Source organism: Lontra canadensis, unplaced genomic scaffold (assembly GCF_010015895.1).
Source record: "Lontra canadensis isolate GAN:19392208 unplaced genomic scaffold, GSC_riverotter_1.0 scaffold2203, whole genome shotgun sequence".
In the NCBI taxonomy this organism is placed as follows: domain Eukaryota; kingdom Metazoa; phylum Chordata; class Mammalia; order Carnivora; family Mustelidae; genus Lontra; species Lontra canadensis.
The window spans coordinates 1-6,934 of record NW_022633187.1 but is presented as its reverse complement, the minus strand read 5'-3'; the positions used below and the strand labels follow the sequence as shown (position 1 = coordinate 6,934).

The 6,934-nt window shown below is 43.9% G+C and overlaps 1 pseudogene; it reads left to right on the top strand.

The window, feature by feature from the left end:
• The first annotated feature begins 917 nt into the window (after positions 1-917).
• LOC116863676 lies at positions 918-5,480 on the top strand (annotated as a pseudogene).
• Positions 5,481-6,934: the final 1,454 nt, after the last annotated feature.

The window sequence follows — 6,934 nt, the reverse complement described above, 5'->3', positions numbered from 1 at the left end:
GGCCCCTCCCCCCGGGGTCTGTCTTCCCGTCCCTTTGGATTCACTTCTCCGCCAGTCCTACCTTTCAGCAAGTGGTTGATTTTCTGTTTCTAGAATTGCTGTTCTTCTTCTCTTCGATCTCCCGTTGGATTTGTAGGTGTTTGCAATCTTTAGATAAGCTATCTAGCTGATCTCCCGCAACCTGAAGTAGTCTCAGCTGCTACTTCTCCGCCATCTTGACTCCTCCCCCCCTCATTTTCATTCTTAAGCCATATCCCTGAATTTCAGTGCCTGCCAAGGTAGCTGGCAGCCTTTTCTATATATGTGGAGATGTCAGTACCCTGGTTCACTCTCCTCACTTAGTCTGTGTCTCCGTTTGTCTTCTCTCAAATCAGCAGAGAATCAGAACTGGATCCATGCTATCGTGCAGTGTATTTTTTCTGGAGCAAGGCAGGATCCTGAAACTTTCCTCACCCATAAACAGCCCCTGTTTCTTTGTGGCTTTGAAGATTATTCTGATTTGATGGTGTGTAGATTCCATTTTTTGGTTTAATCTCAATGGCTTGATTCCTCTAAACAATTAACCAACAACATTTCAGATGGAAAAAGCCTGAATAGTGCAGCAACACTCTAGGAAGTAGCCAGGTAGTTCCCCCAATCATGGGGAAGAGAATCATTTGTTCTTTGCATAGTCTCAAGGCAGGATGCTGTGATGATGGCGTGACATATCAGGAACATTTGTTTATTGGCTCAAGAGAGCAATCCCAGTGATTGCTTACAAGGACCTACCTAAGCTCTCCAGGATGATTTGTCTCACAGTTGCCTGTAATTACTCTGTTTAGATTTCTGTCCTGTGCTACATGGGACACAGAAGTGGGCATTTGTGAAGGGGAATCTGCTTGGTGTCACTTTGTCTTCGTTTATTTGCAGAAAAGCAAATGGATCAGGATGGGCTGAAATAACAGGAGTCAGTTGCCCCCAGGTAATTCTGAATACTTAGGGGCTGTGAATTCCAAAGTGGCATCCAGGGAAAAGCAGAAAGTGCTGAAGAGAGCTCTATTACCCATGTGGTCAATGACAAATGATCCATTTTCACAACGTAGTCTGTTTTCATTGTGGTACTGGGATTGCTCCCCATTTCTGAAGTACTTCTCTAGTTGAGTAACCCACAGTCAGCTGACTCAGCTGAACTAATACATCTCAGGGATCGCTGTGCATGCCCCTTGTCCCCAGTCTACTTTACAGAGACATGCATGTCTACTTTCTGCCAGTTGGACTTACCAATTGACAGTGTTCATAGAATGAAAATATCATGGCAAGGAGACAAACATATTCTATCATGCCACAATATTTAGAGAAAGGGATCTTTATGGCATGAGATACCTGGGACCATCACCTGCTCCCAAAGCTGCCAGCACTTGGTCACTATATGCAGAATTCAATGCCATTTGAATGAAGGGGGAAAGCCACCATTCTGGGACTCTGTATGTAGCTAGTCGTGGCTGGATGGCACAGAGAGAATTCAATCTCTTCCTTCACAAGCTTGCTATTCGGCTTGTGTACTGAGTACTTATTGTCCTTTCTATCTGCCACCCCTGTGACAAACACACCTTGTCCCACCAACACAAGAAGAGTTGTTCCTCTCTTTTCTGGGTTAACCTTTTTGCTTTCTGGACCACTCCCTTTTGCCTTCCATCAAAGCCAGACAGGACATAGGATTCAGATCCCTCTGAGGAAATGTTCAGTTGTCCCCACCCTGCAGGCTCAGCAGACAGCTGCTAGGGGTGGTAGAGAAGGACACCTCATGGGACTCTCCAGATGAATGCTACTTGACATACTCAGTGCTTCCCGACCTGTCTGACTCCTACTGGCCTTAAAGGAGTGCCACCATCTTCTCACCTGAGGACCTGGAATTCTGTTCCTCTCTGGAAGAGGCCAGTGAGTACTCCATTGTCAAGGTGATAAAGCTCCAAGTGGATATCCACACAGATCTCCTGTTCTTTATACCCTAGACCTCTGCTGTGCCCAGACAGGTTATCCCAGTGGGCAGGCCCCGTAGATACATATTGATCTGAACTGGGCTCTAAGATTGAGTTTTAAGCCCAGACAATATGTGGGTCAGGGACATTTCCTTTCTTCCTACTCCCAGGGCATCACCTGTCACCCTGGCTTCTTTGTCCGGTAGCTGGGCCCATGTCAGGCACCACAAACTCAACTCGCCTCAGCAATATGACCAGAGAAGTTGTCTGTCAGACCTAATCTGGATGAAATTTCTTTTCTCACACTTAATAAGCTGTACATTTCATCTCTGAGCCTGGTCCTTTATGAACCTATGCCTGCCACAGTCAACCTGGCATTCTTGTCCAGGGTTAACTGGTTTTGGTCTTCTTAGCCCCATTCTTTATCTCCTTTAGGTTGGCTTGTCTTCCTAAACAGTTGTCTGAAAACCCACCATCAGTGCCTCCACTGAGAGGCTCTTTGTGTGTTTCCAGCAGCACAGCTGTGCCTTGGCATTTCCTTCCCCCCCAAAGGAATTGGGCTATGGATCTGTGTAGCACCAAAGACTCACTTTAACTTGAGGGTTTGTAGTTGAATTCCATCTGTTCAGTCTGGGTGTATAAATTCCACTAAGCTTTCAGGAACCCAGCTATCTGAGGAGAGAAGACTGAATACTGCAGTAATCTATTTAGAATGCAGGGAGGCTGGCTCTCCAGAATCTGTGAAAAAAAGAGAAGTTAAAGTGTTCACACAGACTTCAGATGGGAAACTGGGATGATAATCTCCTACCCAATGGCTAAGGCTGGGAAATCAAGGCAGTTATCACAAGGCAATACACCAGGCATCCTCATGTAATCTTCTCACTGAACATGTTCTCACATTAAGCATATCTGAGTGCCTGGGAAGCATTAGACACTGGATTCTTTTATACTGAAAGGGTTCTGCTTAATGACTGACACAGTCTCTATCTATTTACAGAAAATCAATTCCATTGTGAGGAGAAAGAAGACCAAGACCTGATATGTCCCAGGTAACTCTAAAGACTCATGGGTTGTCATAAGAGACTCTTAATCTGAAGAAACAAACTGAGGGTTGCTGGGGGTGGGGGAGGGATGGGGTGGCTGGGTGATGGACATTGGGGAGGGTATGTGCTATGGTGAGTGCTGTGAATTGTATAAGACCGATGATTCACAGACCTGTACCACTGAAACAAATAACATATTATATGTAAATAATAAAAAGAAAGAATCGTGGGTTGCTATTTCAGTGGTTAAATTTAAGGACTGCATTTCAATGAAAAAATAGAAACTGATGAATATATCTATTTCATCCATTCTCCAACCAGGAGGTATCTCTTTTAATCATGATGTGTGTCTTCACTGTGTTACATGGCTAAATTCCATTAATGGATCCCTCCATCTCACTAACCTGCATTCAGTTGAACTTGGTGAATTGATTAGTCAATGGGATTCTCTGCATTCCCCTGTTGTCTTCTTTTGGTAAATCCACAGTGACAGGCATAGCTGTCTCTCCCTCTTTGGTGTTACCACATTGAGGATATATTCTAGCAAAAGAATACCTAGAAAAAAATTCACGTCTTATCACAGTAGTTAAAGAGTCACCGAACACACAAGATCTCTCCAGGTTGAGGATGCCTTTTAAAATTGGAAGGGGAGGTGAACTATGAGAGACTATGGACCCTAAAAAACAACCTGAGGGTTTTGAAGGGGCGGGGGGTGGGAGGTTGAGGGAACCAGGTGGTGGGTTTTGGGGAGGGCACGTATTGCATGGAGCACTGGGTGTGGTGCAAAAACAATGAATACTGTTACATGAAAAGAAATTTAAAAAAAAGTCGTGTTCACTTGATCACTGAACGTAACAACAACAGCATTTATGCAAAAGTGTCGAAACCATCTTTAGGCTTCTCCATGGTTACTGTGAGCCATGACTTCCATTCTACAATCATTCAGTTTGTTGCTCAGAAACTCTGTTTTCTGGCCACTACCCTGAGATCCTTCTGTTCTCTAGATATCTGTACTGTCTCCACAGCAGCCACACACTGCTCATGAAGCAGGAGGATAGTTTTTGCATCAATAATGGCTGTGCTCCTTTCTTATGACTCTGCATCTCAGCTTCCCATCAAAACCAGTAGGATGCTGGGGTGTCTCCTTTTCTTGTTTTAATGTTCAGATCTCCCCACCCTACCAGGCTCAGCATAAAGCTCCAGAAGTGGAAGAGCAGGATGCCCAAGGGGACTCACTGGATGAATGCTCTTTGACTGATTCACCCCCTCCGTAATCGTCTGACCAGCATGCAACTTATAGGAGCGCTGACAGCAACTCATTTAAAGATCTGGACATCTGTTCTGCTCTGCTATTAACTAGCAAGTCCTCCATTGTCAAGGTGATAAAGCTCCAACTGGACTCCCAAGTTGACCCCCTATGTTTGGTATCCCAAACTCTGGTTACAATGAGATGTCTCATCCCTGTGTAGAAGTTCAGTAGACATAGGGATGTCAGTCAGGCTCTAGGATAGACTTTTCAGCACAGACATCAGGTGAGTCATGGACCTGCCCTTTGTTCCTCATCTCAGGCCCTATTTATGGCTTCTGACAGAAGTTAGGACACTGGCTTCAAGGCAGATGTGCAACTCACACTCACTTGTCCTACACAGGCCAAGGTGTCTGTCTTCGTTCCTGATTTCCATTAAATGTTTCTCCTCATCTGCACTGCTCTTGTTTTCATGCCCAAATAAAGTCGTTGCACTTTTATGCCCATCCAAAGATGTCATCAGCCTTACCTATATCTTTGGACTGGTTGTTTCCCTGGTTTGACTGCTCTGATCCCCACAGTCTGTGTTCTCTATGTTGGCTACCTTCAGTGAGTCATCATTGGAGTATCAGGACATCAACTTCTCTGCTATCAGCTGGCTTGGATGTTTCCCTGAAGCAAAATTGAACCTGGGCATTGCCCCTCCCAATGCATGTCTCCTATGTCTGTGTAGCACAAAGGATTTTACACAAAAGATTCCTCTTGATTTGAGGATTTGCAGATTCTATCCATCAGTATGGTCTCTGTGTCAAAATGCCTTTAAACCCTCACGCCTAGAGCATCTCATGAGATAAGGGAAGGTGAGAAGGTTGCAGTAAATTTTTAAAATTCAGGTAAGATGTTCCCCAGAATCAATGGTAAAACACACATTTCGCTCCATACACAAGACTCTTTCTATATGGCCCGACCACATCAGGGAGTTCATGCCCAATGGCTAAGGAAAGCAAACCATGACACATTCCCAAGACATTCCCTGAGGCCTCCTGGAGGATTTCTCTCACACTATCTTCTGCTCCACTAAGGATAATTATGCCCCAGTGCTAGTTGTAGCAGATATTTAATTTTAATGCATAAATGGTGCTCTGTTGAATGTGATTGGCCCTGTCTCTCTTTATTTGTAGGAAGTCATAATGATCTTTTGGAGGAAGAAGACCAAGACCCGATTTACCCCAGGTAACTCTGAAGAACCATGGGCTTTTATTTAATGGTGACATCTGAGATCTAGGCAAATTTAGAAAGTGCTAAATGTACATATTTCACCCATTCAGACACCCACAAAATGGTCCATTAGCAATGTTCTTTCACTGTGCCACTTGTATAGGCCCATTGCCTAATCCCTCCCAAACTTGGAACCTGCAGTCCCTTGGGGGAAATACACAGCCATCCAAGCCTTACTCAAAAAACCTGAAAAATCCCGAAAACACCAGCTCTCTTTACATCTTAAGAACTGGAAATTCAACAACAAATTAAGTCAACCCTATGCACAAGAAGGGAAATAATCAAGATTAGAGCAGAGATCAGTGAGTTATCTAGAGATACAGTAGAACACATCAATGAAACTAGAAGCTGGTTCTTTGAAAGAATCAATAAGATCAATAAACCACTGCCCATACTAATCCAAAAGAAAAAAGAAAGGACCCAAATTAATAAAATTATGAATGAAAGGGGAGAGATCACAACTAACACAAAGGAAATAGAAACAATCATCAGAAATTAACAGTTCTATGCCAATAATTTCAGCAACCTTGAAGAAATTAATGCAATCCTGGAAACCTCTAAACTTCCTAGACTGAAATGGGAAAAAACTGACAACCTGAATAGACCTGTATCTAGTAATGAGACTGAAGCAATGATCAAAAACCTCCCCCAAAACAAAAGCCCAGGACCTGATGGATTCCCTGGGGAATTCTACTGAACATTCAAAGAAAAAATACCTATTCTCCTGAAGCTGTTTCAAAGAATAGAAACAGAAGGAAAACTTTCAGACTCTTTTGATGAAGCCAGCATTACTCTGTTCCCCAAACCAGGCAAATCCCTATCCAAAAGGACAGTTTCAGACTGATGCTGGTAGACCAAGCAATCACAGGATTTCTGGCATTATCACGGTCTCTCTTTGATTCAGATCCAGCCTGAGATGCCATCTTTCTCTGCTGGTTTTGCATTATGATGTTGGCAAGAATTCATGGCAAGAAGAGTGTTTAGAAAAAAAAAAATTATGTCTCAGTCTTTAGACATATAGGTCTTGGACACACAAGCTTTCTGGGAATCCACAATGTTGCCATAGTTGAGGGTTGTCTTGGGGTCTTCTGTAAATTTCACCAAAACGTATGCAAAAGAGTTGGTGCTGGTTGGATTGTTTTCTGAGTGTGCTGTGTGTTGTGACTGTCGTGCACTGGGGAAGTTGAGACTCCTTCCCTTTAAACTCCCATTTTGGCCATGCTCTGACCACCTCCTACTCTCTTTCCCTCCATGGCTCCCTGAACTATCCCCAGCACATTCACACTCTGGCCCCAGATGGAGGCAAAATGGCTCATCTCCCTGGATGGGAACTTCCCATTTGTTTCCTGTGACCAGTCCCTCCTCCTGCTGTCAAAACCAGCTGGGACTCCACATTGACTCAGCCTTCT